Source organism: Plecotus auritus, assembly GCF_963455305.1.
Source record: "Plecotus auritus genome assembly, chromosome: X".
Lineage (NCBI taxonomy): Eukaryota > Metazoa > Chordata > Mammalia > Chiroptera > Vespertilionidae > Plecotus > Plecotus auritus.
The window spans coordinates 56,366,313-56,378,136 of NC_137784.1; positions in this window are offsets into that span (position 1 = coordinate 56,366,313).

Below are 11,824 nucleotides of genomic sequence, written 5' to 3' on the forward strand. Positions count from 1 at the left end.
AGAAACATGATTGAGGGAGTAGCTTCCACTTCCTGCTTTTCTACTATCTGCTGGGCCTCAGTTGTTAACTTCTTTATCTGACCCCATGTTCGCACCTTGGTCTCTTGTGTAGTCTTCATCATCTTCCTTTTCTGCTTTGCTGTCATCGGGGCAACTCTCAGTCTTTTGAATGAAGGGACAAGGAGCTTCTCTGGGTCCATTGTGGTGATGCACGTAACGCTCTGGTACCCAAATTGGCTGCTTTCCTCCTTCTGGAAAGATACAACACACAACCTCTTCCCCACATCATTACTGGATCTGGTCCAAACCATTGTCCAGTTTGTGCATCCTTCCATCGGGCTAACCCCGCGGAGGCTATTGTACAGGAGGCCCAATGCCTTTCAGCCACTGTACAACTCTCTGCATTGTAATTAAAAAAATGTAACACATAACATCCTTCTCCTCCTTTTTTTTCCTGAAGTATCTTCCCCAGCCTGTCTGGCCTCATGCAGAGTCCGCTGGAGTAGAGACAAAGGCACCATTCTGTTTTCTGCTTGTTTAGGGGGTAAAGGAGAGGTTTATGAGCAACAGTAAGCTCTCCAAATGTTTGCATCAGACCCCCATCATCCCAAACCCACCAGTGCTGTTCCCTTTCTTCCTCCAATCCTCACTCATATTTGGGAGGAAATGCATTGTCCAGAGGGCTCTCTTCCACAGGAGCTGTAGCCCCAGGGACTGGAAGAGGCAGTGGTGGCGCCGATAGTACAGGCTGAGTCGGAAGCCTCTGGCAGCCTTCCCCCATCTGTCTTGATTCCCCTGCCACATTCATCCACTCCCTTTCTGGAGTGGGCTCTAGGCAGTCCTGAATCACGGACTACAGACTGAAAGTAGAGGCAGGCATTTCCTCTGGACCTTCAGCTATATAATGATCTCTAATTGTTTTCCTACCTTCTCCCATGCCTCTATATTTACCTTTCCTTCTTCAGAAAACCATGGGCAGGTTTTACTCACAAAATCCAAAAAATTGAAAAGCTGTTCATACCTCACAGAACAGCTCCGTGCTTGGAGCATAGCCTTAAGCATGGATATGTATACATTCTTTCCATGTGATCCTGAATTTCCCATGTTTTACACCTAGTTATATCACTAAACTTTGCTCCTTACCTTCCTTTTTGCTTTCTGCACGTGTTTCACTGGAGAGCCTTTCACCTGACAACTGCAGTTCCCCTGAACTCAGGCTCATGTTGGGCGCCACATATGCTGTGCCAGCACAGCCAAGGGTTTGGCGAGCCTGAGAGGGGGTGGCGAAGGATGTAGAAAAGACAGACAAAGAGAATAAGCTGGGTCTAGGTCAGGGGTGGGCAAACTTTTTGACTCGAGGGCCACAATGGGTTCTTAAACTGGACCGGAGGGCCGGAACAAAAGCATGGATGGAGTGTTTGTGTGAACTAATATAAATTCAAAGTAAAGGAGCGGAGGGGAGAGCAAGATAACCCTCCACTCTTTCGGCTCCACGGGCCAGATAGAACAGCCGAACGGGCCGGATCCGGCCCACGGGCCGTAGTTTGCCCACGGCTGGTCTAGGTGGATCTTCTGTGCCTGGCTGAGACCACAGAAAAAGACCAGACTGCAAGCTGAGCCTTTATTTTACAGTTAGAGGTAAACAAGGTAATTTACAATGTTCTTGTAAGTTTCACTTATTTTAGCAGCACTTGCTGCACCTCCCACAGCCCATTAGCTACCCAGGAAGGATCTAGGGAGTGTCATAAGGTCAAGCTTAATTATGCTAAGAGGGCTGTGCCCTCTAAGCTGGGACTTGTTTGTTGGAAGGAATACACAGCAGATTAGGGAAAGCTGAGGACTGAATCAGCGAAATAGAAGACAGAGTTGAAAATATCACTCAATTAGAGAACCAAAAAGAAAAAAAAACAATTGAAAAACAGGAGGACAGCTTAAGGGAGCTGTGGGACAATGTAAAATGCAACAATATTAGAATAGTAGGTGTTACAGAAGAGGCAGAAAGGGAGAAAGGAAAGAGAAGGTGTTTGAAGAAATAATGGTAGAAAACTTCCCTAACATGGTAAAGAAAAAAGTCACACAAGTTCAGGAGGCACAGAGAACCCTAAGCAAGAAGAACCCAAACAAACCCTTGCCCAGACACATCGTAATTAAAATGTCAAAAATTAAAGACAAAGAGAGAATTTTAAAGGCAGCAAGAGAAAAGAAAACTGTTATCTACAATGGACCTCCCATAAGGCTGACACCTGATTTCTCATCAGACACTCTACAGGCAGAAGGGATTGGCATGAAGTACTCAAGTTAATGGAAAGCAAGGATCTGAGACCAAGATTACTATATCCAGCAAGGCTATCATTCAAAATAGACAGTCAAATAAAGAGCTTCCTAGACAAAAAAAGGCTAAAGGAGTTCATCACCACCAAGCCAGCATTACAAGAAATGCTAAAGGGATTGCTGTAAGGGATTGGTGAGAAAAAGAAACAGAGAGAGAAACCTAGCCATACAGAATTAAAATGGCTATAAATAAGTACCTCTCAATAATAACCTTAAATGTAAATGGATTAAATGTTCCAATCAAAAGGTGTAAGGTAGCTGAATGGATAAAAAACACAACCCAACCATATGCTGTCTACAAGAGGCCCACCTCAAAACAAAAGACACATACAGGATGAAAGTGAAGGGATGGAAAAAATGTTTCCATGCAAGTGGAAAAGAAAAAAAAAGCTGGAGTAGCAATACTCATATCCAACAAAATAGACTTTAAAAGCATCATGCTGAGATCAATATGGCGACCGGCAAGAAGGTAGGGAGGGCGAGCATATGAGAGAGAGAGGGAGTGATAGAGGAGTGTGTGGATGTGTGTGGTGTGTGTGAGTGAGAGCTAGGGACAGTTAGATCCTGCAGGTCTTCCAAGGGGCTGCCAAACCCGGCAGTCTTAGATGGCAAAACCCTGCTGCCACTGCAAACACTCGGGGGAGGACACCACTGGCACAGAGACCACGCCATCTTGAAGAACAGAACTGCTTGAGACTAGGATCCTAGCCTCGCTACTACCCAATCTGGTCTCAGTAGCGGGAACCTACAGCCTCTTGGGTAAAAGACCTGCGACCACAGCTGCAGACCCATGGTCACGATGACCCCAGGAACCCCAGCTGCAGATTTCTATGAGTCACAGAGCCAATCCCCCTCCCCACCAGCCCCGCAGCAGTGACATAGGAACTGCCAGACAGTCTCCGCACAAACAGGCCTCCTGCCCACACACAGCAGCAGTGGCTCTACCTGAATTTGAGCCTGGGTGTGTGGACCCGGGAAGTTTGTTTCCCGCAACCAGACCCTGCATCCATGCAGGGAGGCTGCGCTGAATTTGAACCTGGGCATGTGAACTTGGGGAGTTTGTTTTCTGCGACCAGACCTGGTGCCCACGCAGGGAAGTTGCACTAAATTTGAGCCTGGGTGCGTGAATTCGGGGTGTTAACGTAAAAAACCATTGAAACCTGTAAAGAATTTTTGTGAGTTTATTTGAGCCAAACTGTCGACATATGCCAGGAAGCAGAACCTCAACGAATTGAGATAATGCTCCGGAGAATGGTGGGTTACTTTTATATTTGTAAATTGCAATCAAAGGAGGGACATAGGTGGGTTACATGAAATTCATTGGTGATGGATTAAGGAGGTGGGATAAAGCAAAGCGGTCAGAAACCCCTGGGATTGGATAAAAAGTAAAATGATGGACACATACTTAGGTGGGTGCAGGAACAATTAACATGATAATGAAGGAATTTGTGGTATCTGTCCTGGCGCCCAGTAGCACATTTGGTTGTGCCCTGGGGCTCCAGAAAAAGGGAAGTTTCAAGTTACCCAGATATTTCAAGGGTATGTTGTCATAGATGCAAAAAGACAGATAGGCTCAGTTAAGGTAAAGGTTGACCTTGTCAGTGAAGATACTGGCCTAGGATGTAACTGCCCACCATAACTGCGTTTAGTTTAAGTTTAATTTCAGACCATCCTTTGTGGTTACTTTAGGTCTCTGAGTTTGCAAGACTGTCATGCAGGCCACCCCTGAGCTTGTCAGGTCAGCATGTGGCCCCTTTCACCCACAGGGGAGTTTTTTTCCCCGCAATCAGACCCCGTGCCCACACAGGAGGGCTGTACTGAATTTGAGCCTGGGTGTACAGACACGGGGAGTTTGTTTCCTGCAGTGCACACTCGCATGACCAGACCCCATGCCCACACAGGGCGACAGTGCCACCTGACTTTGATTCAGGGCAAGTGCACATGGAAGGCTGTTTTCCACAGGGCAGGAGTGGAACTCCTGCCAACACAGTGCAACTGTGCAACCCAGTCCCCCAAGCAGACCGGGGACCCTGATTCCCACTGCATTCACACTAAGAACCAGTGACTCCAATTCTTGGCACATGCACACATAGGGACACTGATTCTTGGTGCGAGGCCATAACAAGCAACAGAGACTCTGATACTCGATCCTCGGCACGGACACAGGGGGTCTCTGACTCCTGACACGCGCTAGGGGACTCTGATTTTCAGCATACGCCAGCGGGGTCTCTGTTTCAGCGCGGCACAGGCAGGGTCCCTGATTCTAGGTGTGCACAGGAAGCCACACTAAGTGCCTGTGATTCTGATCCTGGGTGAACGTGGCTCCCACCAACCCACAGCAGCCACATGTCTTGATGTCGGAGCTCTTCAGTGACACTCGGGGGTGCGAAGCTCCCACTGCACATGACCCAGGCCCCTGCAACTCGACATTTGAACCTTCTGGTGATAGTCATAATGGGGAGACAATGAAACAATCCCCAGAGGAAAGAAAATGAGGAATCGCCAAGAAAAGAAATAAGTGAAATGGAAGCATGCAACATGACGGAAAAAGAACTCAGAGTAATGGTCATACAGTTCATACACCAGATGGACAAGAAAATCAATAACCTATGCGAAAATCAGGAAGAAGTCAAAAGTGATACAGCTACAATAAAAAACACCATGGAAAGTTTCAACGGTAGACTAGAAGAAGCAGAGGACTGAATTAGTGAGTTAGAAGATAAGGTACAGAAACAAGCCCAATCTGAACAGCAACTGGAGAAAAAAAATTAAAAAGCAGGAGAAGAGACTAAGGGAGCTCTGGGACAACACAAAGTGAAGTAACATACATATAATAGGGCTGCCAGAAGGAGAAGAAGGGCAGCAAGGATTAGAAAATCTATTTGAAGAAAAAATGACAGAAAACTTTCTTGACACGGGGAAGAAAAAAGTTACACAAGTACAGAGTCCCATGCAAGAGAAATCCCAAAAGACCCACACCAGGACATGTCATAATTAAAATGGCAAATGTTAACGACAAAGAGAGAATCTTAAAGGCTGCTAGAGAGAGACAGAGAGTTACCTACAAAGGAACCCCCATCAGATTATCAAGTGATTTCTCAACAGAAACACATCAAGCTAGAAGGGAATGGAAGGAGGTATACAAAGTGATGCAAAGTTAAGGACTGAATCCAAGAATACTCTATCCACCAAGACTATCAATCAAAATAAAGGGGAAATCAGGAGCTTCACAAACAAAAAAAGGCTAAGGAAGTTTATCACCACCAAACCAGCAATGCAAGAAATGCTAAAGGGAATGCTGTAAAAAGAAGAAATAGAAAGGGAGGAAGGAACACAGGCATAAAATACAGAAATGGCTACAAACAAGTAACTATCAATAATAACATTAAACATTCATGGATTAAATGCTCCAATCAAAAGATATCGAGTGAATGAATGGATTAAAAAAATGACCTATATATATATGCTGTATACAGTAGACCCACCTAAGAACAAAGGACTTACACAGACTGAAAGTGAAGGGATGGAAAAATATCTATCAGGCAAATGGAAATGAAAAAAAAAAAGCTGGGGTAGCAATACTTATATCTGACAAAATAGACCTCAAAGTGAAGGCCATAACAAGAGATAAGGAAGGCCACTTAGTAATACTAAAGGGATCGATACAACCAGAGGATATAACTCTGGTAAACATTTATGCACCCAATTCAGGAGCACCCAAATACATAAAAAAAACTTCTGGAAGATATTATGGGTGAGATTGACAGCAACACAATCATAGTAGGAGAATTTAATACTTCATTAACATCACTGGATAAATCCTCTAGACAAAAGATTAGCAAAGAAACATCAATCCTAAACAACTCACTAGATCAGATGGACTTAATTGACATCTTTAGAACATTCCACCCCAAAACCACAGAATATATATTCTTCTCCAGCACACATGGGACATTTTCAAAGATAGACCACATACTGGGACACAGGCAAAGTCTCTCCAAATTCAAGAGGATTGAAATCATATCAAGCATCTTCTCAGATGACAATGGCATAAAATTAGAAATCAACTACGCAGTGGTTCTCAACCTTTCTAATGCTGCGACCCTTTAATACAGCTCCTCATGTTGTGGTGACACCCAACCATAAAATTATTTTCATTGCTACGTCATAACTGTAATTTTGCTACTGTTATGAATCGTAATGTAAATATCTGTGTTTTCTGATGGTCTTAGGCGACCCTGCTAGTGGTTCTCAATCTGTGGGTTGCGACCCACAGCAATCTATACATTTAATGCAATCCCCATTAAAATACCAACGGCATACTTCAAAGACCTAGAACAAATTCTCCAAAAATTTATCTGGAATAAAAAAAGACCCCGAATAACTGCAGCAATCTTGAGAAAGAAGAACAATGTTGGAGGGATCACAATACCAGATATCAAGCTATACTACAAAGCCATTGTTCTCAAAACTGCCTGGTACTGGCACAAGAACAGACATATAGACCAGTGGAACAGAACAGAGAACCCAGAAATTGACACAAGCCATTATGCTCAATTAATATTTGACAAAGGAGGCAAGACAATACAATGGAGTCAAGACAGTCTCTTCAATAAATGGTGTTGGGAAAACTGGACAGATACTTGCAAAAAAAAAGATACTAGACCACCAACTTACACCATACACACACAAAAAAAACCTCAAAATGGATAAAGGACTTAAATATGAGATGGGAAACCATAAAAATCTTAGAAGAAGCCACAGGCAGCAAAATAGCAGACATTTGTTGTAGCAATATATTTAACAATACAGCTACTAGGGCAATGGAAACTAAGGAGAAAATAAACAAATGGGACTATATCAAAATAAAAGCTTCTGCACAGCAAAAGAAACCATCAACAAAGCCCACTGCATGGGAGAACATATTTGCCAATGTTATCTCCGATAAGGGTTTAATCTCCAACATTTACAAGGAACTCATACAACTTAACAAAAGGAAGATAAACAACCCAATCAAAAAATGGGCAAAGAACCTAAATAGACACTTTTCGAAAGAGGACATTTAGAAAACCAAGAGACATATGAAAACATGCTCAAAGTCACTAATCATTCAAGAGATGCAAATCAAAATAAATAGGTACCACTCACATCTGTCAGAATGGCTATCATCAACAAATCAACAAATGACAAGTACTGGCGAGGATGCGGAGAAAAAGGAACCCTCATACACTGCTGGTGGGAATGCAGACTGGTGCAGGCACTGTGGAGAACAGTATGGCGTTTCCTCAAAAATTTAAAAATGGAACTCCCATTTGACCCAGTAATTCCACTTCTAGGAATATATCCCAAGAAAACAGAAACACCAATCAGAAAGGATATATGCACCCTTATGTTCATAGCACCACAATTCACCATAGCTAAGATTTAGAAACAGCCTAAATGCCCATCAGCAGATGAATGGATTAGAAAACTGTGGTACATCTACAATGGAATACTATGGTGCTATAAAAAAAGAAGGAATTCTTACCATTTGCAACAGCATGGATGGAAATGGAGAGCATTATGCTAAGTGAAAGAAGCCAGTCAGTGAAAAAAAAATACCACATGATCTCACTCATTTATGGATAATAAAAAACATTATAAACTGATGAACAAAAATAGATACAGAGGCAGAGAAGCATCAAACAGACTGTCAAACTACAGCGGAAAGGCTGGGGAGGGTTGCGGGGGGGAGGTAAGAGATCAACTGAAGGACTTGTATGCATGCATATAAGCATAACCAATGGACGCAAGACACTGGGAGGGGGGTGAGGGCATGTGCTGGGAGATAGGGGAGGCTGGGGGAAGGTCAATTGGGGGGTAAAGAAAGGAGACATATGTACTACTATTTGTAATACTTTAAACAATAAAAAAAAATAAGCCCTGGCAGGTTTGACTCAGTGGATAGAGCATCGGCCTATGGCCTGTAGGTTCCCAGGTTCGATTCCAGTCAAGGGCACATGCCTGGGTTGTGGGCTCGATCCAGAGTAGGGGGTGTGCAGAAGGCAGCCAATCAATGATTCTCTCTCATCATTGATGTTTCTATCTCTCTCTCCATCTCCCTTCCTCTCTGAAATCAATAAAAATATATTTAAAAAAAATAAAATAAAAGCATCATGCTAAGCGAAATAAGTCAGTTGGAGAAAGATAAATATCGTATGATCTCACTCATTTGTGGAATAAAATGAACAATATAAACTAATGAACAAAAATAAAGCCAGAGGGGGAAAAATATATACTAGATAGAATATAATAGAAGTAATTCTGTTATTTGCAGATTTTTAATATTTCCTACAACTTTTGTGATATCATACTATGTTAGTACAGTTTTGGTAATATTATTATACTTAAAATCATTTTTGAGGAGAAACCAAGATGGCGGCATAGGTAAACACCTAAACTGCTGCCTCGCACAACAATTTCAAAACTACAACTAAAAGACAGAACGGACACCATCCAGAACCACAGGAAAGCTGGCTGAGTGAAAATTCTACAACTAGAAGGAAAGAGAAAAGCTCACAGAGAATTGGAGGTACGGCAAAGGGTCTTTGTGCGTGCAGAGAGGAAGGGCGGCTGAGAGCCTGGCTGACTTTCTCTGGCGGAAGGGGGAAGAAAGCTCCCGACTGCACTGAACCCCAGTTCTGACTGCACTGAACCCCAGTTCCGGGCGAGCCCCTGGGGACCCATGCTCTTACGGGGGGAGTCTGGACTCTCGGGCGGAGACTCGGGAGCCAGGGAAGGTGGAGGACTGAAAGCGCGCGCGCGCCAGTGCACACAAAGGCTGCGGAGGTTGCCACAGGCTTTCCCTAGTGGAAGGGAGTCAGAGGCCCCTGACTGCACTGAGCCCCAGTTCTGACTGCAGTGAACCCCAGTTCCAGGCGAGCCCCTGGGGACCCACGCTCTTGTGGGGGGAGTCTGGACTCTTGGGCAGAGACTCGGGAGCTGGGAAGGCAGAGGTCTGAAGGCACACACGTGCGCGCAAGGGCAAGGCTGACGGGAAGCCAAGACTGAGACTCCACCCCATCCAAGCTGAGCACAGAGGCTATTGCAACTTGGCAAGTCTAATCCTATAAGGCTGTCTCCAGCACCGAACTTCTCCCAGCATAGACACAGCTGATCCTTACAGCCAACTGGCCCGGAGGTCAATTCTTCCCAGTGATACCAACAACAATAAAGACTTAATTACAACAAGGCTGTACACACAGTCCACAAAGGGGTGCACCAAGAGTGTCCACCTCAGGTTAACTGGGGAGGCAGACCCACTGGGCCATATTGGAAACCTAGCACACAAATCTACCTTACCAACTCAGGGAAGCAGTGAAAATGCAGCGTCAAAGAATCAGATCACAAACGAAAGAAATGGAGGAAAACAAACGACTGGATATAGAATTCAAAACCACGGTTATAAGGCTTTTTAAGAATATCCTAGAAAAGGCCGATAAATATAACGAGACCCTCGAAGATATGAAAAAGGACCAACTAGAAATTAAACATACACTGACTGAAATAAAAAATATTATACAGGGACCCAAAAACAGACAAGAGGAACACAAAAATCAAGTCAAAGAATTGAATTACAAAGAAGCAAAAAACACTCAACTGAAAAAGCAAAAAGCAAAAAAAAAAAAAAATCCAAAAAGTTGAAGATAATGTAAGAAGACTCTGGGACAACTTCAAGCGTACCAACATCAGAATTATGGGGGTGCCAGAGAAGAGAGAGAGCAAGATACTGAAAACCTATTTGAAGAAATAATGACCGAAAACTTCCCCCACCTGGTGAAAGAAATAGACTTACAAGTCCAGGAAGCCCACAGAACCCCAAACAAAAGGAATCCAAAGAGGACCACACCAAGACACATCATAATTAAAATGCCAAGAGCAAAAGACAAAGAGAGAATATTAAAAGCAGCAAGAGAAAAACAGCTAATTACCTACAAGGGAGCACCCATACGATTGTCAGCTGATTTCTCAACAGAAACTATGCAGGCCAGATGGGAGTGGCAAGAAATATTCAAAGTGATGAATAGCAAGAACCTACAACCAAGATTACTCTACCCAGCAAAGCTATCATTCAGAATTGAAGGGCAGATAAAGAGCTTCACAGATAAGAAAAAGCTAAAGGAGTTCATCACCACCAAACCAGTATTATATGAAATGCTGAAAGGTATCCTGTAAGAAGAGGAAGAAGAAGAAAAAGGTAAAGATAAAAATTATTAACAACAAATACATATCTATCAACAAGTGAACCTAAAAATCAAGTGAATTAAAAACCTGAAGGACAGAATAATCTGGTGAATATAATAGAATCAGGGGCATAGAAAGGGAGTGGACTGATAATTCTCAGGGGGAAAGGGGTATGGGGGGTTCATGAAGAGACGACAAAAATCATACACCTATGGATGAGGACAGTGGGGGGGAGGTAAGGGCAGAAGGTGGGGTGGGAAATGGGTGGAGGGGAGCTATGGGGGGAAAAGGGGGAAATAATTGTAATAATCTGAATAAAGATTTATTAAAAAAAATAAAATCATTTTTGAAATGTTAATGTTTATTGAATGTTATTATATGTAAGATCATTTTCTTGAATAATTGGTGTTTATTGCATGTAACATTATCATATTTAAAATCTTTTTTCTTTTTTTTAATATATATTTTATTGATTTTTTTACAGAGAGGAAGGGAGAGAAATAGAGAGTTAGAAACATCGATGAGAGGGAAACATGGATCAGCTGCCTCCTCACATCCCCTACTGATGTGCCCGCAACCAAGGTACATGCCCTTGACCGGAATTGAACCTGGGACCCTTCAGTCCGCAGGCCGACACTCTATTCACTGAGCCAAACCGGTTAGGGAAAAATCTTTTTTCTTGAGATATTAATGTTTTTTGCATGTAACATTATTATATTTAAAATCATTTTTTCTTGAAATAAAAAAACTGAAAAAATATTGGTCAAAGTAGATTTCAGAGTAATGATAACACTAATAAATAAAGAAGTTGATATAATGATAAAGAGGTGAATTAATGAGGAGAATATAATAATTCTAATTGTTTGTGCACCTAATATAAGAGCTCCAAAATACATGACTCAAAAACTGATAAACTACATGGAGAAATAGACAAATCCACAATGCTTGTCAGAGACTTCAATAATTGATAGAACAAGTAGGCATAAAATCAGCAAGGATATAGTAGAAGTGAACAACACTATCAACCAAATTGACCTGGTTTACATTTATAGAACATTCCACCCAGTAATAGCAAAGTACACATTCTTTTCAAGTGCATATGAGGTATTTACCAGGATAAATATTCTAGGCCACAAAACAAGTCTCAATGAATTCAAAAGGATTCAAGTCAAACAATGTATGTATATTCTCTGAAAACATGGAATGAAATCACATATCAATAACAGAAAGTAGGCTGGACCAATGGTAGTGGGTTATCAGAAAAACAAAA